This window comes from Nicotiana sylvestris, chromosome 9 (genome assembly GCF_000393655.2).
Source record: "Nicotiana sylvestris chromosome 9, ASM39365v2, whole genome shotgun sequence".
NCBI classification, from domain to species: domain Eukaryota; kingdom Viridiplantae; phylum Streptophyta; class Magnoliopsida; order Solanales; family Solanaceae; genus Nicotiana; species Nicotiana sylvestris.
Window position 1 is genome coordinate 134,403,445 of NC_091065.1, and position 27,308 is coordinate 134,430,752.

The 27,308-nt window shown below is 38.3% G+C and overlaps 1 pseudogene; it reads right to left on the bottom strand.

Annotated features, from left to right (window-relative positions):
* On the bottom strand, nt 1–26,910 carry LOC104221248 (squamosa promoter-binding-like protein 1; annotated as a pseudogene).
* Nucleotides 26,911–27,308: the final 398 nt, after the last annotated feature.

Genomic DNA, 27,308 nt, shown 5'->3' on the forward strand with positions numbered 1-27,308 from the left:
TTGGAATTGGAAGGAAAAATTAAGCAGAAAATTTGTTTGCTGAAATGCTGTCAGCAATCAGTTTGCATAAAATTCTATATGATTGAACTTAAATACTTCGGCTCAAACTGGCCGATGCAATCTACAATCCCAGTCGTCACTGCTATTCTAACTATCCACACGTAAAAAATAATACCAACTGTAGTAAGAGCTCCTCTCATATGTTACCTACCAATGGAGTAGTGAAAATAAATATACATTTGAGTATTACATCCATTAAGAACAAGGGGAGAAAAGAAAAAATCATGGGTATCTCTACACTCTTGTACAACCATGACAGTAGTATTAGCTGGAACCATATTTCAGCTGCTCCCACCTAAACGGTTTGAACACATAAAGAACCTCTGGTGAGCTTTTGAACAGCAAAGCTACACACACGCATGTGGCAGCAACGGCTACCATTGAGAGCATTGCCAGCCTGTATATTGCAACTCTTGTTTTTCCTATGTTTCCATATGGGAATTTCTGCTCGCACTGTCTGCAATGTCTTTGAATTGGTGAGCTTAAAGGCTTCTCGGTTTGTAAGCTCACAACTTTTACCAACTTTTGATTGTCTTCTAGTTTATGTTTGAAGCTGCTATTCAACGAAGTACCAGGGATATTGACAACAACATGTCCACCACATGAATTCTCATTAATTTTCTTCTGGATGACATGAATGTAGGAGTAATGACCTCGCAGGGATGCCTAATCATTGGGTGCCAATCCAGTACTGTCACGGGCACTTCTCCATGCTTCAATTCCAATCAGAAGGAAACAATACTCAATACCTTGAAAAATAGGGAAACAAAAAGATAAAAAGAACAGCAGTTATGTGCCACAAACATTGACTCCTTGTACATATATCAGTGCCTCCAATTTAGTCATCAAACGGACAAAACTATCATTTGACAATTGATGCTGGTTAGAGAAACAAATTTTACTTCAGAAAGTAAAAGTCTAAGAGAAGGCCATAATTCATTTTCACTTTTCTCAACATATACTTTTTCTCCTCTCTAAGTTAATGGGACTGTCAATTATCAACATAACTACAGGAAAAAGCACATAATACATGAAGATATACCTGTCCTGGATCGTCAGTTAATGCCTCCAAAAGACTCTCGCATCCGTCCTGACTAGCAACTATATGAAGTGGAGTCAAATCCCCAGGACCATCCGAATCAGGTCTAAATAAGTAGCCACCATGACCTTGTTTCTTTTCTACCCCTGATTTATCAAGTACTCTGTGATGACAGTATCTCAACAGCATTTCTACCATGGACCTTCTGTTTCCCCTTACAGCTCTGTGAAGGACCCCAAGCTCCCGCAAAGCTATGTCCAGTGATGAGTGTTGTCCTACATCTACAATGCCGTTGAAGAAAATACTTAACAGTTTTTCCACAAAAGCACACCAGGCATGGTCAACAGAGAACTCAATAAGCTGCTTGAACCGTTCAAAAGGGAAGAGAATCAAGTTGGAACCAGAACCAAGTCTAAATTGCAAGTGACTTCGATGAAGCAGCCAACCCATCTCATGTATAAAGTCCAAAGCTTGGTCCCCTAGCTTGTAACTCTTCAGTTGCTCCCAGGAAACCATCAGCTGTTTCAGCAGCCTCAATAATGCTCTCCAGGGTACGAATTTCGGAACAAACGTCTTTCTCTGCAACTATAAAAGGGAAGAAGCTGCTGCAAAGACCATGGTCTTCAACCTAGCCAAAGCATGCAACCTACATTTCAGAACAGAATAAAGACTAGCAGACATCCCTTTAAGGAGAAGTAGCAATTGGTGTAAAGGTTTTACTTCACTCAATTAAACTCATCTAAATGAGTATTCATCACATGAAAAGTAACACATGGTATATAATGAGGGGTCCCAACAATTTCCTGTAAAGATGATATGATAATTTCCAAGTTATATGAGTTACAAATAAGAAGATTATTCATTAAAATTAAAAACGAAACATAAATGAGTGTTCATCAATCCATGTCTACACTTCCTTTGCCACATAATAAGAACCAGAAGCAGATCCTTACCTTGAATTTCTTCAGTAAATGATGCAGAGCATAAAACTAAGTTTTTCGGCAAAGCAGTAAATAAGGAGGCATCGAACTCCATCCAACGTAAACCACGGCTCAAAAGGGGAGACACGAAGATACATTAACAGTTATAGGGACTAAGGAAAAGAAAAATAATTGCACCTCGATGAACCCCCTGCCAGTAATATTTGGCATAATACAAGGAAAGCCAAGGGACTGGATCACTTCATGCTCCATATAAGAATCACCTTCTCCCATCATATCAGCACAACTACCTTGCACAAGATATTTCCCTTCCATGGCACATAGTAACCTATGGGGACGTGGATATCACACAGAATAAGTTCATTAGCTAAAGATGGTCTAATTAGCTAGGATGACAATTTCAATGTCTGCTAAGTACCTTGTAATTGGTCGAGATAGGTTAAAGCCTTTTACCAAAAACTGAACTCCCTCGGAGCCAGAAGTTGCAAGTGGTTTGATGATTGATATCCTACAGTTTCTATGACTTTTAAATGGCAAGGGAGTATCCAGAACAACCTGCCCTGTAGTAGAAAACAAACACACTCAGTTTTCCTGTCTGAGGCATAGCTATTAATTGAAGATAGCAACATAATAACAGAACAAAAACCAAGCAAGAACATGACAAAGGACTCATAATATACCATTAAATATAAATGCCAAGCAAGAACATGACAAAGGACTCATAATATACCATTAAATATAAATGCCACACGATGCTGCACTCTAGTATAAACCCATCCAGTTTTCCAAAATGAATCGGTGGATGCATTGAGAAGTTTTGTCAAACCAGATCTAAGATCACAATAAAGCTGCAAAAAGAGAACTATTAGGTGATATATTTATTAGTCCAAAACATTAACAGCATGAACTAGCTAAAGAACAGTTTGTGGGTAATACAATCAGTAGCAGATAAGAAGAAACAGTCCCTGATGGCAATCCAACATCACATTCTTAATTTTTAAGTTTCATTTGAGGTTACCTATGTATGCTGTGACCAGAGGTGGATCCAGGAATCCAAGTCAGTGGCTGTTGACTTCCAGTGAACTTACTGTTCCCTTGTGGGAATAGGTGCAAATTTACTATAAATTTATATTTGTAATTCATTATATTATATAGATAGAGTTTAAGTGGAAGGCAGTCGGTGTGCCTGCATAGCCAAGAGCCTATGGCCATGGCAGTGCTACCTTAAACATGAAAATAACTAACTCAGGCTAATATCTTTATTTATTTGTAAGTAGCTGCATTTCTTCTTCCCACAAAAATAATGGAACACATTCTGAAAATAAAAATAAGTTACCTCCTCCCATCTGGATTTATCCATCCGAAGATATATTGTCAATATGATGAATCCAGGTCTAATGTAGCTTTCAATATCTGTAGGGCTGTGTGCTAACCAATCCAGAATCTGCAAATTGTTCAGAAAGATATAATATTCGGTTGCATGTTGAGATGAAAGAAAAATATAGAAAGTTGTAACTGCATGCTATATTATAGCAAGAGTACTAAAGTACCTGTTTTCGCAAGGTTGTAGGAAAATCAGTCGGATCTTTCCCAAAGAGTTTAAAGACAATTCGATCTGTGCGGCTCTGAAAATTAGCCAAGAGGTATAGTAAGAGGCAAATCATCTTTTTTCCATGTGACTATCAAGTATTCAGAATCTAACTCATGGAACATTTCTTTTCTGCATCTATAGCTACCACTAAAAAGGATAACAGCCAACTGTCCAATATATATACCCCTCATCTAGTATCAAGATACAGATGAACCAAATTTTCTTCAAGGGACTGACTTTTACTGCATAGAGAACCTTGAGTTATGTAGGATGAAAATGAATGGTGTAAAATGATGGAGCATTTGTAAGTCTCAACGGGTGACTATGAGCACTTTCTGTTACAGACAATGGCTGCGACAGTAAAGATTGAAAAAGGGGCCGTAGTCAACAAATGAGCGCATGCACGCCTAGCTGTTGGTGCAACATGAAGTTGATTGCTAGTGTAGATTTAAAACTGATTGCAACTAAGAGACCACTTTCAAGCTAGATATCTATGTATGATCTATGATTCAATGTGCTGCAGGTAGACCATGTCATGTTTGCTGGCATGCCACTGCTTTGCTGGATGGACAAAATGCTCTTTTTCTCATATATTTTTATTCTCTTAAATCTGAAAGAACCTTGCAGTGCACCTATTCAAACAGAAACCGATGCAAGTGGGATGTCGCTTTCTGCTATTTCTTGAAAAAGATGATTTTAGTGTCATCCAGCCAACAAAAAGTTCAACAAAGGAGGGGGTTGCAAAACCTGAAAGCACAAACAATGATAATGCTGCATTTAGAGCCCGTTTGGATTAGCTGAAAAAAAATTAGCTTTTAAGCAAAAGTGCTGATAGACACTTTTTTTGTTAAATAACTTAAATGCCCTTAAAATTGTTAACCCAAAAGAGTTGATCATTGCAAGATATCAATTTTGAAGTGATTAAAATACAAAATTAATTTATGTATCAACTCAGTTTATGTTCCAAATTAATTAGCTATGATTATTTTCAATAAGTACAAATTATTTATTTATGTAGGAAAATTGAGTCCACCCATAAGGGACGCTTTAAGGCCCAATAGGATTATTAGTTAATCTTGATATTCTCTATATAAGTAGACTTAGTGTCTACATTAAAAATAATATTTGTGGAATAGGAATGGCTCCAACACACCGTGACAACTACCACCGACCAATGATTCCAACCGCGGTTCAATTCATTTTTGCTTCCGCTTCACGAAGAACAAGTAAGTTCTCGTTTTACAATTTACACGCTATCTAATATGTTTTAGATTAACATGTTCCTTCGTTGGTATCAGAGCCATAGGCGGCTGATTTTCTGGTCCGAAAATTATAGAACTGTTCTGATTTTCTGTGTGAATCTTGAACTGTGTTTTTTTATCTACACCGTACAAATAGAGATAACAAATTAATTTAAACACTGATTTAGAATAAAGTTGAGAATCAGTATTTATATTATTTGTTCTTAATCTAGCATTAAGGAAATCAGTTTTCAAGAACAAAACTACCGGTCGCTGCTTAAACACCAATATCGGCCATTGTCGATCTCCATTGAGAAGCGACACTCAGTCGCCGCGAACAGAAGGTACTAACGTACTCCGTTGATGGAGCTTTGTGCTCCATTAACGGTGGCGGCCGATCCATGGCAAAGGAGTAGTTTCTCTTTCTTTTAAATGCTAATAGCATAGACTAATTTCTTCATTAAAAAAAAAGGAAGAGATCTTTGTGCTCTCATGGCCATGACAAAGAAAAGAAGAAGAAGAAACAAAGGTTTCACTTTATTTAAGATAGCTGTAATGGTGGCAGCGGCGAAATGGCAAAGAGGAAGAAGAGAAATTAGTCTTCTCTCTTTCTAAAAACCCTAGAGAAATATGAGTTAAAAAAAAAAAAAAAAGGAAAGAAGAAGCTGACGGCGGTAATTTGTTAAAGGAAGAAGAAGCTTATTATGTTTCTTTCTCTATTGTCATATCAATTTTCTTTTACACTAGTAGTCTTATTAAAAGGAAATATGTAGGGCTACAAAAGCTGTTGGGCTTAAGTAGCTAATCGGGCTACATTTTTCTTTAAAGTTGGCAGACATCAACTTTGGGCTAAAGGCCCATTGTAACATTCTCTTTAATTTTCTAGATGGGCTAATGGAAAGAGTTTTGTAAGTAAATTCCAGATTTTTACAAAATTACTTAAAGTTCTGTTTTTTATAAATTACATGTCATCGGCTAAAGGCTCACTTTTATATGCCTTGTTTAATTTTATTGTAGGCTAATGGCCTAAATAAAATTTTAAATTTAATTCTGTAATTTTTTTTAATAAATTTCAGATTATAAAATTAGTCATATGGACTTAATTTTTAGAATATAAATTTAGTATTTGTATTCTTTTAATGAAACTATAATTGTTTTATTATCTCAATTGCTTGTAATGTTAATTTGTTTAACATTAAATTTATTTGTTAATTTTTTTAACATGCTTTAAAATGTTAATTTGTTTAACATTATATTTATTTGTTAATTTGTTTAACATGCTTTAAAATGTTAATTTATTTAACATAATTGAAATGTTAATTTTTTTAACATTACTTTGGTTAATTAGTTTAACACATGCTTTATGTTAATTTATTTAGCATGAAATAAATATTAATTAGTTTAATATTAACAATACTTGTTAATTTGTTCAACATGTATAATATGTTAATTAGTTTAACATTAAAGTAAAATTTACGTGAATTTGTATAGCATGTAATAAATGTTAATTAGTTTGATATTAATTTTATTTACATGCTAATATAAGTTATTTGTTAACTTATAATCTACGTGGAATTGTAAAATCATGATAGATAATTATGTTGTCTTAAACGTGATTAAGACACTTAGCTAGATAATTGAATAGGTTAATTTTCATCATATTTTAATTCTTGGACGATGATTGGGAACATAGTGAACTTTCGACTCCATAATTAATATATGTGTTTATTAACTTAATCAATTGATGCTTAGTGTCATAATATGTATGTATGTAGAACATCGTGCCTTGCGTTTTTTTTTCATGATCCTCATTTTAATTTTTTATTTTGTTAAAGAATGAATTGCTTCGAAAAACATTGTTGCTGAGCTCAACAAAGGGTTGAAACTCAATGGTGACAATTATGAAACCTGGAGCTTGAAAGTCCAGTATGTGCTAGAGGAGCAAGAGGCTCTGGAGGCCATCAACAATGTCATGAATGAGCCTTAGGAAGGCAACACTGCTCAGCATAGGCGTGAGTGTGAAGCCTATGACAGTTGGAAGAAAAAGAACTTCATTGCTCGCATTACGTTGTTGAGCACCTTAGATGATGACATTCTAAGGGAGTTTAAGGATCACCAAAGAGCTATGGATATTTGGAATGTTTTGAGAAAGGTTTGGTACCTGTTCCACTACAAAGCTGAGATCCTTATTTATCAAATTTAACTCATATAAGAAACGCCCAGAACATTCAATGAAAACACATCTGAGTCAAATGACAAATATGATCAGGGAGTTGAAAGATGCTGGTCATGTGTTGACTGGTGAACAACAAATTCAAGTTGTCATACGCTCTATACCTAGTTCTTGGGATCATATGAAAATGCATTTGACCCATAATGAGCGAATCACAACTCTAGAAGATGTCCGGAGACACCTTGGGTTAGAGGAGGAACGACTTGAGGCTGCAAAACCAATAGCTGAGTTGCACATGGCAACAACCTCCAAAACCAAGAGTGATTCAAAGAAAATGAACTGGGGAAAAAAGAGAGGGCCACCTCAAGTTCAGCCTACTAAAAGAGCAAAGACTGAAAAAGGCAAGAACAGACGTCCCAAACCTGTGAAAGTTGCTAAAGTGAAATGCTATAATTGTGACAAGAAGGGTCACTATGCTAGAGATTGCTCTGAGCCTCCTAGAAAGGTATTTCATAATGTCTGAATTAGTGAACTTTGTGTTTCTAGTTCTGTTTTTCTAACCGAATCTAATCCTTTGTGGATTGTAGACTCAGGAGCAACAGACCACATAGCCTAGGAACGCAGTGCCTTTGTTGAATTTCGGCGAGTTCCACGTGGAGTAAAGTGGATATATGTAGGCAACAACAATAAAGTTGTTGTTGAAGGGATCGGTACATGCAAGTTAGTCATACGTGGTGGTCGAGACCTAATACTACACGATGTTCTCTTTGCACCAACAATTCGCCGGAATGTTATTTCAGTTTCAGTTTTGCTTAAGTTAGGATTTGACTTGTTTTGTCATGACAATTCTGCCAAGTTGACTTTTGGTTCAACTTTATTTGGTTTTGGTCATGTGACCGGAGGTTTAATTATTATGGATTTGGATTATGATTCATTTAATAATATAGTTTTTCTATGTTTGTTTCTTCACATAAATATGATAGTGATGTAAACATATGGCATACTAGACTTGGTCATATTGGCCAACAAAGAATGCAAAGGTTAGCAAAACAAGGTTTGCTTTCCAGCATTGAACATGTGGAATTGTCCACTTGTGAAAATTGTCTAGCTGGAAAATCTGCAAGAAAACCTTTTGGTCAGGCGATTAGAGCCGAATATCCTTTGCAATTAGTCCATTCGGCCATCTGTGGGCCTATGAATGTTAGGGCTAGGCATGGAGCAAATTATTTCATCACATTTATTGATGACTTTACCCGTTTCAGTTATGTTTATTAGATTTCCCACAAATCAGAAGCAATAAGTTGCTTCAAAAGCTATATGAGCTTAGTGAAAAATCAATTAGACAAGAAGATAAAAGCTCTTCAAACTGATCGTGGTCGTGAATATTTATCAACTCAGTTTAATAATTTATGTGATGAAAAGGGAATAGTTCATCAGTTGACTATCCCAAATACTCCACAACAAAATGGTGTTGCGGAGAGAAGAAACAAAACGCTCCTAGAAATGGTTAGGTCAATGATGGTACAAGCTAACCTCCCAATTAGTTACTGGGGTGATGCTTTGCTTACTGCTACCTTTGTACTTAACCGAGTGCCAACAAAATCAGTTACTACCACTCCATATGAGTTATGGACTGGAAGACAACCTGACCTAAGTGTATTAAGACCTTGGGGTTGTGCTGCCTATACACATGATTCCTCTCACAAATATGGCAAATTGGGCCCGAGGGGAAAGAAAAGTATCTTTATAAGATACTCTGAAACCTCAAAGGGTTATGTGTTTATAGGTCAGCAAGACAATGGGAGTGTAACTGATTTGAATCACGCGATGTCACATTCTTAGAGGATAAGTTCCCTAAGAAGGGAGAGGTAGGTCAAGACCTAACCTTATTTGAGATAATGGATCAAGAAGTACAAGGATCACTTAATTCGAGTGGGAGAATTTTAGAAGATGGTGAATTAGTTTCTCTCAAAGACCTCCTTCATCATCAGATGCGAATGAGAGTAATCCTTCTACTTTTAGTGGAAGTGACCAAATGGATCTTATTCCAAGTGGGAGCGAGATGGTCACAGATCTTGTTCCAAGTGGGAGCAGGATGAATGATCTTGATCCGAGTGGGAGCAACATTGATCCAAATGGGAACAATGATGAATCACAAGTAAAACGTGGTTCTCGTAAAAAGATTCCCTGCCGACGATTTGATGTTGAAGGCGAAGAACTATTTATGATGCTCCTACAAGAAGAAAATGAGCCTAAAAATATAAAAGAGGATCTCTCATTCCCTTCTAAGGATAAATGGACAAAAACAATTGAAGATGAATTGGAGTCTATGAGAGTCAACAAAGTTTGGGAACTAGTTGACCTCCCTGAAAGACGCAAAACAATTGGGAGCAAATGGGTTCTCAAAATTAAGCTCAAGGCTGATGGCACAGTTGAGAGATTTAAGGCTCGACTGGTGGCGAAAAGGTATACACAACAGAAAGGAATAGACTACGAAGAGACTTTCTCGCCTGCTGTACGATTTACCTCTATTCGCCTGGTTCTAGCTATTGTTGCAAGCCTGGATCTTGAAATACATCAAATGGATGTAAAGACTGCCTTTCTCAATGGAGAACTAGATGAAGAAATCTATATGGAACAACCTGAGTGTTTCATTGAAAAGGGCCACGAACAAAAGGTTTGTAGACTTTTGAAGTCTATTTATGGCCTCAAACAATCTTCAAGGCAGTGGTATATATGCTTTCAAAATGTTCTTGTATCCAATGGTTTTACCATGATGGATGAAGACCATTGCGTTTATACCAAGAGATCAAGAAACAAGCTTGTGATTTTAACATTGTATGTAGATGACATACTTATAGCTGGAAATGATAAGGAGTTTATAACCGAGATAAAGTCATGGTTATCATCCCAATTTGAGATAAAAGATTTGGGTGAAGCTGCATATATTCTTGGAGTTAAGATTTCAAGAGATCGTCCAAAGAAACTATTGTATCTCTCACAAGAGAATTACATTAGAAAAGTTCTTGAACGATTTAATATGCAAAATAGTAGCCCAGTTGAAACTCCTATCAGTAAAGGCCATACCTTTGGAAGTCAGATGTGTCCTAAGACTCCTGAGGAGACAAATAATGAGCCGAGTTCCTTATAAGAGCACAGTCGGAAGTCTAATGTATGCTATGGTGTGCACTAGACCTGATATATGTCAAACAGTTGGCTTGTTAAGTAGATATCAGACCAACCCAGGTTTAGCACATTGGCAAGCAGTAAAGAGGATCATGAGATATCTGAAGGGAACTGCTGATTATGCCCTTTGTTATCAAGGCGGCAAGGATCTACGATTAGTTGGATACAATGATGCTGACCATGGAGGAGATCTAGACGAGAGAAAGTCTACCTCAGGATATGCATTCTTACTCAGTGATGGGGCCATATCATGGAGTAGTAAGAAACAATCATGTGTATCACTATCTACGATGGAAGCTGAATATGTGGCTCTCGCATTAGCAACACAAGAAGCTGTTTGGTTGAAAAAGTTCTTGGAGCACTTGTTGGATATTGCTGAAAATACTGAACCAGTATTAGTCTACTGTGACAGTGAGGGTGCAATATCCTCCACCAAGGACCCAAAGTTTCATTGTAAAACCAAACATATAGATATCAAGTATAACTATGCGAGGGACATGGTTAGACGCAAGGTATTGAATGTGAAGTATGTGTCTACAAAAGATATGTTAGCAGATCCATTGACCAGTCTAGAGATGCATTTGTGAGACACACTAGGTCTCAAGGCTTGCGTAGACTCTGAGATACTTTATTTTGTTATTTATTTTCCCGTGTTCTCAAACTGATGTTCTTTGATTATCAATAAAGTTGATTTACATACATATATATTTTTATTGTTGAATGTTATGTACATTCTTTGTTCATTTCTTAAGTATGTTGAGTAGACATGAGGTTGGCCTTCTCACACAGGAAACCGCCTCCTTATCTTAGTGATGTGAGGAGATGAGACATGATTTTAAGCAAAATTATCATAAGGATAATTTGAGAGCTATTCGCTTAAAATTAGAATGTCGCTTAAACAATGACATAAGGTCATTAGGGTGAAAAATGTTCACCTAGTCTACTTTGTGAGTCAGATGTGAGTTAAAAATGATATTGTGGATCAAAGAACTCAAATTTAGATACTTATGGCGTCTAAATATCATATGTACAGCATTCTTTATGAGATAAAGACATATGCTCCTTGGGAAAAGGGAGAAAATGTTGTAGCACATGTTCATACCATGTGTGCTAATGTCGACCAATTGGGTTAACATAAGTCCATTCTCAACTTATTGTTGTGTGAGACCTGTAGCTTTATGATGGCTCAAGATTTTGTACCCTTAGAGACTCTGATCAGATACTTGACACTTAGTGTGATGTTAGTTATCTTAGTGTGTTTCCAAAAGACCATGGACACAGATTCGATCTAGCGGAGCATAACTAGAAAAGCAGTCATACTAATGTTAAGGGAATCGTGAGAAGAGGAAGATCATTGATGGAATCTCATTTATTTGTATTCACTGGTGCACCAATTATAACTTATGAGTTATAATTGTGAATACAAGAAATAATGATCTATGAGATTTTGAGACTATATCAAATGTGATTTACATGATCTAGGGTACTGCATACTTTATGATCTACTTGCAGGTTTGCACTCGACGAGAGGCTATATACTCCTAACAGATATATAGCACTTAGCTCTCACAGTATGCTGGTCGCACGGTCTACTTCCCTGTATGAATGATTGAGGAGATGAGAATGTGTTTCTCATATTAGATGAGCACTCCCATTATGTGTGAGTGAGAGATGTAGGAAAATTGGGTCCACCCATAAGGGGTGCTTTAAGGCCCAATAGGGTTATTAGTTAACCCTAATATTCTCTATATAAGTACACTTAGTGTGTACATTAAAAATACTTTTCTGCAGTATTTTTCTATGCTCTTCTCTCTCAATTTCGGTTAGGGTTTAGACTGTGGAATAGAGAGTTGCTCCAACACACCGTGACAACTACTACCGACCAGTGATTCCTGCCGCAGTTCAATTCGTTATCGCTTCCGCTTCACGAAGAACAAGTAAGTTCTCGTTTTACGATTTACGCACTATCTAATATGTTTAGATTAACGTGTTCCTTCAATTTAAATAACATATACCAGTAAAAATGGAAACTAGCAAAAGAATCTGGGGTTAACTGCTATGTAAAAGGTTTTGCTGCATTTTCGTAATCTAACTGAAAAGCAACCTGAAGAAAGAAAAGAATCTCCCAACATGAAGTTCGTTCAAATATTTTGGAGAAAAAAAAAACTTGTTCAAAAATTGCATCACAGATTTCCCCTTAACGTTCAAAAAAGCTTGGGATCATAGGTATCCAAGATTAGAACGACCCATGAATTTGACTTTGACCATGTAGCATACCCACCCCCACCCCCCAAAAAAAAGAAAAAAAACAAATAATCGTTCTACTTTTCTTTAATGAATGCAAGTTTCTGGATAAAATTTCTATGACGAAGGAAAACCTTGGGAGGCATGATCTAATCAATGATAGTATTGCAAGATACAAAGAGAAAAAAGTTACAGGCCATGGCCGAGAAGTGCTTCTTATGAAGGAGAGGAAGTAGCAATAGGAAGAGAGCTGGAAGAAAGAAAGTAGAGCTAGGGCCAGGGTATTTGAAAATTTTTAAAAAAATGTAAGTAGTAATAAGTAAATTAATTGACCAAAGCTAAATAGCTTTTAAGCTGAAAAAAATAAGTTGGAATCACCCAACTTATTGCTTTTGGCTTGTTTTTAGCTTAAAAGCACTTGGCTTAAAAGCTATTTTTACATTTGCCAAATGCAACAACTAGCCAAAAATTGCTTTTAAGCTGGTTTGACCAGCTTTTAAGCCAATCCAAACACCCTCTTACTCTTTTAATGAAAATAGTAATGCTGCAATTACTCTTTGTTCATAAGCATATAGAACAACTGCTCCTAACTATTGAAAACAAAACATGGAAAAGATCCAACAACAAAAAATACAACATAGAAGTTGCAGCTGCAAATACATTAAAGGAGGAGGAATAAATCTGATGTACTTTTAGAAGAAATAAAGTTCTGGCAGTGTCCTACAAAAGCATGCAAGCCAACAACAACAACAACAACATCATACCCAGTATAATCCCAAGGTGGGATCTCGGAAGGGTAGTGAGTGCACAGACCTTACCCATACCTGAAGAGGTAGAGAGGCTATTTCTGATAGACTCTCGGCTCAAGAAAAACTGGAAAGAAAGAATAGGGGAGAAGAAGAGGAGGAAAGAGGGGGGAGAAAGGCGATAAGCAAAGAGGAGAAAAAGTAGCATCAAGTAATAACCATCAGGGAGCAACAATATCCAGTAAAAGGGAGAAAAAGTAGCATCAAATAGTAACAATCAGATAGCAACAATCCTACTAGCAATTTACAAAAACGAAGGACGTGGTTACAAAGTACCAGATACAATAACAAACTAGAAGGAAGTCACTTTCAACTCACAGCAAGAATATTACTAGTACTACTGGTGAACCTATGCAAAACTCGCAACTACCTGTCAACTCACCACCTTAATCCTCGACCTCCACACCTTCCTATCGCTAGTCATGTCCTCGGTTAGGTGAAGCACCGACATGTCCTGCCTAATCACCTCTCCCCAATACTTCTTAGGCCTATCCTCGCCCTTCCTCAAGCCCGCTATGGTTAACCTCCCACACCTCCTGACCGTGGCATCTATATCTCTCCTCTTCACATACCCAAACCAATGCAACCTTGATTCCCGTAACTTGGCTTCCACGGATGCCACTCCCACCTTATCCCTAATAATTTATTTTTTCTGGTATGACCACACATCCATCTCAACATCCTCATTTCTGGTACGCTCATCTTTTGGACATGGGACTTCTTGACGGGCTAACACTCAGCTCCATACAACATAGCTGGTCTAACCACCACCCTGTATAATTTGCCCTTAAGTCTACGTGGTACATTCTTATCACATCAAACCCCCAAAGTTAGCCTCCATCTCATCCAACCCACTCCAGTGCGGTGAGTAACATCCTCGTCAATTTTCTCGTTGCCTTGGATTATAGACCCAAGATACTTGAAACTATCTCTTGTGGGAATGACTTGAGTATCAATCTTTACTTCTACTTCTTCTTCATGCCTTTTCTCACTGAACTTTCACTCCAAGTATTCAGTTTTTGACCTACTCAACTTGAAACCTTTAGATTCCAGCGTCTGTCTCCAAACTTCCAACCTAGCGTTAACACCCCCTCGCGTCTTGTCAATCAGTACTATGTTATCAGCAAATAACATGCACCATGGCGCATACAATCTTTCAAAAGCTGCAGTCTTGGCCACCGTAATCGCGAGTTTCGCCTTTCTCCTTGCCTTCTTATAGCACTCCCTATACAACCTCCGCTCTTCCTCATCCGTGCACCCTGCTAGCTTCAGATACGCCACTTTCTTAGCTTCGACTTTTCCTTGGACCTCCTCATTCTACCAACAGTCCCTTCGAGTAACCCTTTGAGACCCCTAACACCTCCCTAGCAACTACCTTAATGCAGTTTGTTGTCATGGTCCACATACTACTCGCATCCCCACTGATCCTCCAGGCCCCCACAGCCAACAGCGTCTCCCCCAACTCCTGAGCATTTACCTTAATCAAGGCTTCCCACTTGATCTTAGGTTGTCCATACACCGCTCTCTTCTTCCGTACTCTCTTGACCTCCAAATCCATTACTAGGAGCCTATGTTGTGTCGGTAGACACTCAGTCGGGATAACTTTGCAATCCTTACGCAGGCCCCTATCACCTTTTCTAAGGAGAAGATAATCAATCTGAGTTGTGGCAACCCTACTCCGGAAAGTGACCAGGTGATCCTCCCTCATCTGAAAACCCGTGTTAGCTAGCACCAAGTCAAAAGCTTTAGAAAACTCCAACAACGAAGTACGACCCTCATTCCTAGCCCCGAAACAGAACTCGTCATGCACCTCATCATAACCCCTATTCGTCTCCCCAACATGACCATTAAAGTCACCCCTATGAAAATCTTCTCGGAGTGCGGGATACCACGCACAACTTCGTCCAAATCCTCCCAGAAGTGCCTTTTGACCTCCTCGCTCAGTCCCGATTGAGGCGCGTAAGCACTAATCACATTAAAAGTGAACCCATTAACCACTAGCTTAATAATCAACAGCCTATCATTCACTCTCCTGACATCCACCACTAACTCCCTAAGGTCCCTATCAACTAAAATGCCTACCCCGTTCTTGCCTCCAACACCCCTCGAATACAAGAGCTTATACCCATTAACATCTCGAGCCTTCCTACCCCCCATCTAGTCTCCTGGACACTTGCTATATTAATCCTCCTCTTCTGGAGAATTTTCCCCAACTCCATCGACTTACCCGTCAATGTCCCTATGCTGCAGGATCAAATTATCAACCTTATGTAATCCTTACACCCTCTGCCGCCCTTGCTCCTCGCCCCCTGACCTACAACTGAACAAAATGGGCAGTCCGGTGCACTAAACTCCCGTTAGCATAGGGTACGGGAAAAAGTCGGACCACAAAGGTCTATTGTACGCAGCCTTACCCTGCATTTCTAAAAGAGGTTTTTTCCATGGCACGATCAACTGAACAAAATGCATATCAAAATTATAGAGAACTATACCTGAGCCTCTCCGCTGGAATTAGATGGTGAATGGTTTGAGGTGGAACCCGAATTCTCACTTATCTTTGTGGGGCTTGACTTGTGAGGTTCTTGACATAACCATAGAGGACAACCAGGAGACCCATTACCTAGGTTCACAGTTGCATCAGGATAATGCAGCTTAGCATCAGGATAATACAGCTTTCTGATACCATCTTGAGGATTGTCATAGTTGTTATTCAAATCAATGTTACTTAGTTTCACCCCTGCAAGTGAAGTTGCTGAAATATTTGCATTGCTAGGTAAGCTTTCTTTTCTGTGGTACATATACTCGGGTTGTGGGGTACACCAATTTTGTGGAATCTCACAATCAACACCATTCGTGTCCATTCTCTTATCTCTCACTTCTGGTGCAGGTTTACTCAAGCATTGCCCAGTTGGCTGAGGAGAGTCCTGCAAATCAAGGCAGTTAAAAGATGAATAGATCATGTTCAATACCAAACGTTTAAATCAGTTCCAAACCTTTATACAAAACCACCCAGATGTCCCTGTGTTTTACCGATCCGGAGATGCAGACAACAAGCCAGGCACATTCCTCTCATTAGTTGTACTAGCCAGACTAGCTAGGTTTCTCAGCATATGGGATAGTAGATCCTGATCTTCAGATTGATCTGCGTTATTGGCTGCATTAACCCAAACAGGAGAAGCCAGGAAGTAACTCATCAAAACTTAAACACAAATCTCAAAAAAGTAAAGGCAACAATTATGTGGCTGCATGTATTAGCAATATTTCTATAGGACCTAAATGCTTGTAGGGATTTACTAAAACTCACTTTCAAAATACACCCCCAATCTAATCAACACATCCCAACTGCATCATGCAAAGCTCAATATTAGAGGGTTATCATCAGTTAAAGGTTCCATGCATACATCGTCCACATCAATACGCCAATAACCTCCCAACGGTATTAACTCAGGATATCGGGAAACCCTTTTAGATACTAACTGCGGTTCTTATTGATTCCTCTGCTCCGGTTCAACTGGGAAACCCTTTTTCTCTTTATTTTTCTTCTTCTTTTTTTCTTTTATTGAGAAGGTAAAATGCTTTTCATTGCAGGTTAATTGGGCAATGTCTTAATTTAAAACCAAATTCGGAAGGTCAAAAGAACCTTTCTTCTAAAATGGAGCTTCATTAAGTAATATTTCATCATTTTCTTTAAAGGTTTATGAGAAGAGTCTTGAGTTCTAAGGTATTTGAGAAAGGTAAGTAAAGTAGAAAACTATTGCAACAGTATCAGAAGTAAGTCTTTATGTCTTTCTGTCTTTGTTTGTATTTTATGGATCTTAAAAGAGAAGCTCACTTTCTCATCCAAAAGCTTCTCATGAGATAGGTTTTCCCGATTTCAGATCAGCAGATCTGAATGGAAACATATACATAATTCCTCTCTTTTTCAGTTGTAATTCTAATTCAGGTTAACTTCGAACAAGTCACAGGTGGAAGTTATTCTTGGACATGATAAAGCATCCAAACGAGGAGACAATCATGACCACTAATACAATACCACCATGCAAGAATAAGAAATAATGTCTTTCATATACTCTAAACAAATAAGTGTTCAGAAGCTCCCTTTAATGAATGCATAGCAAGTACTAACATCGACCTACAATCTACTTGTGCATGAGCCTCAAAAAAATTCCAAGTCTCCAGATTGATATGTGTTGTTTGTGTCTTGAATTTTTTCCTTGTGTTTTTAGGAAATTCATTATCCCTATAGGTTTGGGAAACTCATTGTTCTAATAGATTTGGGATTGGAAAACCTATTGTCCTTGTATTTAGGGAAAACCATTTTCCATGTGGGTTTGGGGAATCATGCCTTGTTGATTTAGGAACTTCTTGGAATATATATATAGGGGTTGTAACTAAGGAACCATTATATTGTACAATTCTTCTCATTCATAGTGAAAAACTATTTCTGCTTCTGTCCCGATGATTAGGCTTAGCCGAACTTCGTTAAATCCTAGTGTTATTTTTTTCTTCTCTATTTACTTTATGTCTAATTCTGTGCTAGTTAACCCACGATCTTCCGCTACAAGATGTCTGTTTACCCTTAAAATTGGATAATAATTAAATTTGTACGCGATTTTAAGGATACGTGATATAACTCGATACAAATTAAGAAAGATTAATATTGAAATTAATGATAATGAAATAAACGCAAACCACAAAATTGAACAGCTTTAGCCTTTGAGTTTGATCACTCTCGAGCCAAGAAATGTCTCAACTAGAGTTAGAATTGAACAACAAGATGATAAGAACTAGAAATGATCAGTATATTGCTTCTTTTTGCGTGTTACAATGTATCTTACAAATGATCAGAACTCCCCTTTATATAGTTGGGGTATTGTACTTTTGGTACAATTCTATACAAGGTAAAAAAATCTCATGATTTGCTTATTAATCGGCCTCTTCTTGATACGTGCCGAGATTTCAGTCGTGATCCTCGACCGATTGCGGATATTTTGACTTTTCGTTATTTAGCTCGGTAAGTTTCCCTCGATCATGCTCGGTCTCGATCTTGCTTGATCTCGGTCCAGCTCGGTCTCTGAGTTACGAGCTCGGCGATCTAATTTTGCGCCTTGGTTTGATACAACCCGAGCTCGAGCTTTATCCTGCCATGTTTCAACCTTGATTGGTCAAACAATGGACGAACGCGGTTTTGACCGTATATAATGTCATAACACAATTATTCTAATTTTAAGAAAAGAAGTCACCTCTTTATGGATAGTTCTAATCAGGAATACTTTCCAACAATAATGGCAGTCAGGGGTGGGCTTGACACTGGATAGATGGGTCACAGCTGTACTACGCTAGGTACTTTATTTATAGATAACTTGCACACATGTTTTATTTTCATGTCCCAATGCATTAAAATTGAGTTGCTAATCCCTTCTTGAATGCAACATGCAACATCTAAACTAGGAAGTAAGAACTGTTCTGATTTTTAAACTAGACGTAGGAACAGTTCAGATGTTTAAACTAATCAAACAAAAAATGTAATTAGACAAGGACAAGTCTCCCGCCAATAAAGCATTAGCCACAGACAGTTACAAGTACAGAGAGATGCAGAGGGTAAGAGATACAACTGGTGATCAGGGAATACTCAGTGTATCAATCAAGTTGTCACTATGAACAGGAAAAGAAATAATGTGCATCATTTCATCATAGTGTTTGCACCAGAATGTGCATGATAGCACTTTGACCATCACACTTGATGCAATCTATAAGATTCCTTACAATATCGCTAATAACTAAAGTAATTTGGCTGAACGCATTCTCTGCGGTGAAATAAATGCACTGCAAAGTTAAGTGTGGTTTGGCTAGACACTTACAGTGTATATTCACTAGTATCCTCAGCAGACTAATTAATAAGTAGTTACTACCCCGCTCATAATTCATGGAGGCTCCATTAGCTACATTTTCCGGATGTGGATTCCTTCTCCGTTTGTTGTGACCTACTAAACGCCTACGACAACTCCGCTTCCCCTCATCAAACTCTTGCAAAACATGAAACCTTCCCAAAAGTAATCAATACAACCAAAACGCAATCAGTTTCAACAGACACAACACATATTTGGATAATTAAAGTTTAACTGATCAGGACACATTACATCAAACATAGAACAGTTATGCAACGGGATAGTGCTACCAACTACCATCTATTTTTTGTTGTTAAAAAATTCAATGAGTCAAGGTAACCCTAAGTCGTAATTCTAGAAATACTAAATAGGCTCCTACAGCTAAACATAATCAAAGAAAGTCCAGTTGAAACCTAACCTGCTGCACTACTGACAAAACCTTTGTATAACATTTTCGACCAAAGCTCTAGCTACTTTAGAATGCACATCACACACTTTATGTTGTCGATGATAATCCTTAGCGTTGCTCAAATCAGCTTGACAATCCTCAACTTGGCATATTGCACGATTGGAAGAAGCCCCAGCAACTTTACTCTTCTTCCCACTCTTGCCTTGCCATTTTTCCTCTTCCTCCCTTTACATTATCGGATACAGCTGCCCACCAAGCTTCAAATTAAGCGATGCAACTTCATCAATTAGCTCATCATCTTCACTTACCACAACGGACCTCCTCCGTTTCTCCAATTCCTTCCTTCCCGTTCCCGATGCCATTTCATCAGAACCAGATGATAAGGTATTGGAGATTACTCCAGCAGTAGATAACTGTTGTTTGCTCTGGCAATCAAACGGCACAGAACTCAGTGGAGCAGCTGTAAACAAATCACCAGCCCACTTCTAATCATTTAAATCCATTTCATACTTCTTTTCCCATACAAGTGCCAAAACTTTCCCCCAAACTTAGCCTCCATTTTGAATAAACACCTCAAATTGCATTGAAAGAAGAATATTTTTTTTTTGAAAAACAGAGAAAAGATGCAATCTTTTAGCTTAGATTAGCATCACTTGAAATTTAAAAGGAAGAAGGCAAAGAAGAGCAGCTGTTAATTAAACTGACACATCCATGGACCTAAAGAATAGCTAACCACATGTCCCAAAAATTACACCACCTACATTTCCCCAACCAAACAAACACCTTCTATTTCTAAAAATTCACAAAGCCAAAAGCTTTTTTCCATTTATACAAAAGCCGATAGAAGCGTTACTGAGATTTGATCGCAAGATCGCCGCCGAATATAGTGGTATTATGATAAACAAGGAAAAAGAAAATGTATTTTTGTCGGTAGAAAACAAAACAAAAATAATGCAGACTGCCTTTTTTATTTTCACAGCTCTTTAGAGAGTGTGTGTAAGGATTGAGGAGTAATATACATTTTAGTGAAAATACATACGTCCTGTTGCAAAATGGAACTTGGTGACAAATTAACATATGGTACGTACAAGCATGCATCAATCAGTTTTGGTACTCCATTATTCACAACCTGTTTTACCAAACTTTAAAAATTTATTTAATGTAAAAATTACTTTGAAAAAGGGTCAAAATTACCCCTGAACTATAGACTTAGGGCTAAATATATCCTCCGTCCATCTATTGTACTAAAATTGCCCCCGACGTTTTATTTTCGGCTCAAGCCTACCCTTATGACTAACAACCATTTCCACCAAAAAATATTTATTAATTTAATAATGACGTGGCAGCTTCTCATTGGCCAAAACACTTATTCCCATTACAAAGACTGACCCATATGTACCCATTTTCAAACTAACCCGCCTCAAACTGCACTAACTCGGCCTGAAGCGCCTAATTTTTATTACCAAATCAAAAACAAAACAAAAATTAGAAAATTAAGTAAAAAGATAGTATCGCTATTTGATCAAATACACTTGAGTTCATGCTTTGTTTATGAGTTTTCGAATTTCAATGGTATGAGCATTTGAAAATGCAACTGGGTTCATTGGTAAAATTGAGAATCGATGTCCCCTTATTGAATTGAAAAGTTTTAGTGCTTAAAACTTTCCTTGATCATTCTAGTGATTAGGATCTTTGGTGGGTCAAATTTGTGGCTTGAAATTGTCATAGTTGTTGGGAGAGCTTGGTTTTCAAACTCGAAATTATTGCTTGGAACTTGCTGATTGTTATTATTTGAAGCAAATGTCAAGTTTATCTACTATCTTAGTTGCTCGAAAACGCAAGGAACAAACTGCCCGCCATTCAAGCTAAGCTTCAAAGCTTGTTAAAAATTCAGATCTAAAATTTTAGAGGGTATTTAGTGATTTGTGGATGTATATTTATGTCCAAATTTGTAATTCTCTACTGATTGATAGCTAAAAGTTTCATTGCAACCATTGACACAACTTTTCTTTCTTTGAAGAACCCTAATTTGAAGAAGAGGCACTTAGAAAAGAAAGAAGAAGAGTTCCATGAGGGTGGGGGTTCCCTTTTTTTCTGTTAGATTTTTGGTTTGGGGCGGATTATTTCGAAAATAGGTACATATGGGTGGGTCGTTTTAATGGGGACAAGTGTTTTAAATTCGGCGAATGAGAAGGTTCTAAATCATTATTGAAAAATTATTTGTTTTTTTGGAAATGAATTGTCAGTCATAAGGGTGGACTTGAGCCGAAAAAAAAATGTTGGGAGAAATTTTAGTGCAATAGGTGGACGGAGGGTATATTTGGCCCTATGCATATTGTCGCATCCTGTTTTCTGTTGAAAGCGGGTTTCGACGTGTGATAACTCTTTTAAATGGAATTAAAAGAGAAGTGTCACCACCTAAGGATTTTAAGGTGCATTAGAGCACCTATTTTACAAATAACTCTGTTTGAATAGTCAACACCACCAAAGATCGGGTAAGGGTTCAGATTACCTCAAAAGGAAAGTATTAGACACTCTTCGAAGTCCACAATTGTGGGTCTCGGATGAATATTAAACTATGTGAATTATGTAATTAAGCTAGGTGATCAAATAAGCAAAGAAAAATATAAAAATTGAAGACTCTCATTATAACACATAAGAATAAACAATCAGTACAAATCTTAAAGATTACAAGTGTACAATCGCATTGCTTTATATTAAATGACTAAGTGTATATAACAAGCATATAAAGAAAAGGGGGGGAGGGTCCTACTTTTTTTCCCTAAAGGATCACCCCCGTGCAAGATAAATAATACTTCGCAACTCCCTCAAGGTAGGGGTTGCCCATATTATTCAGCGAGCACAGACTATCATCTCCTGCTACCCAATTACTATATTGAAGTTGTACCTAAAGGCGCTCTAATTCAATTCTAAACCATATCCTATGCGTGCACTACACGTCCCATACCTATGGTCCAAGAGGCTTTGGACCTATTATGGGTGGTTCTAGACTCAACTTAGGTTGCTCAAAGGATAAAACTAGGTGACATTCGAAACAAACAGGACTTCACATTCGAAACAAACTAGGCATGGTTTCTAAGTGATTCTGAATTCCAGCATTGTATATGTATTGTTCTAAATGGCTTAGGCGAGGAGGAAGTAAACTGTTTGCAAGCTCAGAATTATGAGTGTTGGTTTTATAAATAGGCGTCTTATGCGAGTAACAACATCCTATAAGCAGGATTTCTAACGATTAACAACTATTCTTTGATTTTATAACACTCTACTCCTATAGGCATGTCATCTAGGCGGGGTAGTGTAATGAAGACAAGAAAAGTAGTTGGTTAAAAAATTACTGTCCTATAGTCATGATATCTAAATGGGCAGCACACTAAAAGTAATAGAAGCGATTGACTAATTGACTATTTGAAGTCATATAGGCATGGTATCTAGGTTGACAAAGCATACTTTATACATTCTATAAGCATGCTGCCTAAATGCATAGTAATAACATAGAAATCAAGTATAGCAATTACTAACATGTTTGAGATAGTGAGTATTATGCAAATTAGGTGAGGTGTGTGTGGTTCCTATAGACATGATTTCTATTAGTGTACAAAAGTAGAGCAAGTTAAACAAAATAGCAAATAAAGCACGTAGACCCTATAAGCATGTTATCTACCCTTTCATGCAAATATTAGAATGCCCCGCCCCTTTTTTATTAATTCCCAATTGTTTGTTTACAAGTTATCTGTATACGGTCAAAATCGAGGAGTATGATTTTGGAATCGTAAATCGGGCTATAGGATCGAGTCTGGGAGACTCAAGGTATGGGGGAGATCCGGCTAAGGGACACCTACCTCGAGGAAGCTGATCAAAGGCCTAACACGGTTGCATCAAGGATAGCATAATCTCAAAGTCAATCAAGAAAGAGCGGGAATTTCTCAAGGACACGTGGATCTAGGCATTAATTATAGGATAAGGGTTGTATGAAATAGTACAGGTCCGTACTAGACCGTTATACACCTGTACCAATAGGATTCTTTAACTTTATGAGCAAGGTACTATATTGGGGTTTTCCCGTCCTATATAAAAGGGACCCCAATCATTTTGTAAGGGATTAGATCATTCACAACAATAGAACATTCTTATTCTTTTATAGTTTAACATGCTCAACAATTACTCTTCAGCTTTATTGCCTTTGCTCTATTCATACTTTTTGGTCTTAGATGACCTCGAGGTTCCTGGATAGACGAGCTCGAGGCCCATACTATATGGAAAACATTGATTTGGTTCATTATTACTTCTTACTTAAGCTCAATATTACTTGTTTAATCACTAGTATTAAAATATATCACATACATTTAAAACCACAAACTATCTTTAATTATTACTCATATTTTTTGAGTTAAACAGTTTGGTGCCCACCGTGGAGCTAAAGATAATAGTGATTATTTTAGTAGTAGTTTTCTGATAACACACATCATTCTTCACACTTTTTCTTGTCAAAGATTTTTTGATTTCAGGCTAAAATATGTCTTGCACCCAAAATGCACCTGCTCATGACAGTGAAGACTGGTTAAATCCCTTGTGCGCAGAGGACCACTTTAATTCATTTGCAGGAAATAGTCAACGTTTCGGGGTAATACGACACGAAGCTCATTCCAGAAAGGCATTCCTTTGGAGTTGGAGCAACTAAGCTTCTTGGCCTTCGTAGCGTCAAATCAGGCCAAAGTCCTCGGAGATATCATGGTCACGGACATCAAGACCTCGGAGTCATTGGTAAAGGAACTTACAGGCTCGGAACAATGGATGCTCTCAAAGGCTCGTGCTCTCGAGAACGCCCCTTCCTACACGAAGGTCATAGGTTATAGAGCATATGTTGCACTCTTTTTCCCTTAGCTCGGATTTTGTCCCAAATGGGTTTTACCAAGGTTTTTAACGAGGCAACACCTATATGCTACCGGAGGAATGGCCAACAAGTATCCAAGGCTTCTTTTCAATCAACCTCGAATACTGGGGGGCATCACCCTCGGATATTACATTTTTGGGGAAAATATTTCATGTCTAAATGGGCCTCGATAGGAAAACTTTGTAATGGGCCAAACAGTCAAACGAGCCGTGTCCATATAGAATAGTCGAGCCCTGACAGCTAAACATGTACGCATGTATCGACTATTTGAAGAAACACTCAGGTTACATCAAAAATATTTTGTGTCTCATACAAGCTCTACACTTAGAATCCTACAGGAAACAGCTTAAAAGCTAAAACATAGAAGCACCCCAAGTACTCGGGGACTGCCATCGAAGTTCGAATTAATAAGACCTCAAAGAGGCACTCGAAATTCGAATTAATAAGACCTCAAAGAAGCATCCCTTCGAAACAAAGGCCAAGGCCAATATTCTCGGGGTTTAATTTCTCGAACAAATTCGGAAACTTATCGGGGAACAAGTCCAAGTGGCATACCTAAAGGCTACGACCATACTAAAGACTACGGTCATATAAAGGCTACGGCCAAATAAAAGACTACGATCATATAAAGGCTACAGCTAAATAATGCGGCTCGGAGACGTTCAACTTTCGCTATAAATTAAAAGGCCTGCAAACACTTTGTAAAAATCGGTTAAATCAGGCTACCCTCGGCAAAAGCAAAATACAAAGGGCTTCGATAAATTCATCCCTCAAAAATTACAAGGGTTTCGGTAACATCGGCCCTTGGAAACACCTCAAAAGGTATTTGATTATGTTTACACAAACAAATCATTAATAAGGTTCCGATATGTTGAACCTTTGAAAAAACCTATTGCGTGCAAAAAACACGTGCTAACGCATAATTTCCACTAGGTCTTTTAAGACAAAATGAGGGAAAAATTATCTAGCCATTCTAAGAGGCCGAATCAGCCCAACTTAAGAGCCTAAGGGTCGATATACTAAGTACCGATATATAAGAGCCTAAGGGCCGATATATAAGAGCATAATGGACGATATGTAAGAGCCTAAGGGCCGATATATGAGAGCATAATGGACGATAAAGACTCCGCTTTCATTTCGATTCGGACTCGAGGTTCACAAAATCCCGAGCCAACAACGAGTTGATTTAACTCAGCTCAAAAATTATTATAAAGATCTAAGGGTTTGTAATACCCCGAACCAACCCTCGGACCGGTCATTCAAATGAAGTTTTCCATAAATAAAGGCGATGTTGAATATAAGCCATGTTAAAACCAGCACTAGCCAAAGACGAGATAAGAGTCCTCCTCGCATTTCCAAAAGATGATATTTACACAAGGAAGGCTTACAAGGAAACAAAAAAAAGTAACCTAAAAACTACTTTGGGGCCACGCCCTTAGCAGCTGCATCTTTAGGAGTCGCATCTTGGGGAGCCCCATCCTCGTCGGCACTGGATGAATCAACCTCATCGGTAAGTAGAGCGGCTGCCACTTCTTCCAAATCCTTCTCCACTTCAATATCGGTCGAAAGGTCGAAGCCGCAAGCATATATTTCCTCGAGGGTCATCCTCCGGGATTGTCATCTAGCATGGTCAAGGGCACTTGCTAATTTAACCTCCGCCATAGAAGAGATATCCCTTGCCCAAGCATTAGCTGCCTCGGTATCAGCTCGATACGAAGCCATAATTGCCGCAACATCAGATTTGGCCTTGGCCAGCTCAGCAACAGATCTGATTTTAAGCTTCTCGATTTCAAGGCCCCAGCTAGAATCTCCTCTTTCGTGCCTCGAAGCTGGTGTTCAAATGAAGCTAACTGCTCTTTTAAAATTTCCTTCTCAGAAGCGAGATCATCCATACCTCGCCTCAACCCTAGGGCATCGACTTCTTTTATCTTAAGCTCCTCCCGAAGTTGCAACTCCACATCGGCTTTCTGACTGAACTTCGAAATAAACGATGTTAGCCACAAATAAAATGAGTGCATAACAAACTCTCGGTAACTGTCTTACCTTCTCAACATACTTGGCTCAATCTTGGCACACCCGCGTCAACTCAGCTAAAAGATTGTGGATCTCCAACTCTTTTTTAGCATATAAGGCTTTGATGGCGTCCCTCTCCTCCAAAGTCTTCTTAAGCTCGGACTCGCACCGTGCAAGATTGTCTCAGGACTTGGAAAATACCCTTTTATGGAGCACCGCAGCCTTTATAAAGAGGGAGGAAAGAACATTCAGAATAGCTAAAACAATGGCGCAACCATAAAAAGCAGAAAACTTACTTGTTCAAAAATGAAGAAAGCATCTGGGTCGGGGCCGTCTTCAAGCCCTGTGAGGCATCCTTGAAAGATGTCATGCCCTTCATGGTTTACTTGCGCTCCAGAAGATCTCATATTCACAGCCTCCGGGATTTGCCTCTCGGAGAACTCGGGGCCAAGGGGAGAATCATCCACGTTGATCACCCCGAGTAATCCGCTCGGGGCATTTTCTTTTATTTGGAGAGGCTCGAGGTTAGGACGTTTGGCCCCGCCCTCGGAATGATCCCCTAAACGAGGTGCCTTCTTTCTAGACAATGGTTCGAGGACTTTGTTTGAACTCCCTTCGGAGATCTCTTCATCTCTAAAGTGGGCCTCATCGACCGCTACTGGCTCAATAGGCTTCGAAACATCGGCATTCTTTCTTTTGTGGTTTACCAACAGGCAATCATCATCTTATTCTTCCTCTTATTCCTGAAGACGTTGGGCCGCTTTCAAAGATAAGGCCGCCGTGTCGGCCTTGGGCTTTCGAGCCA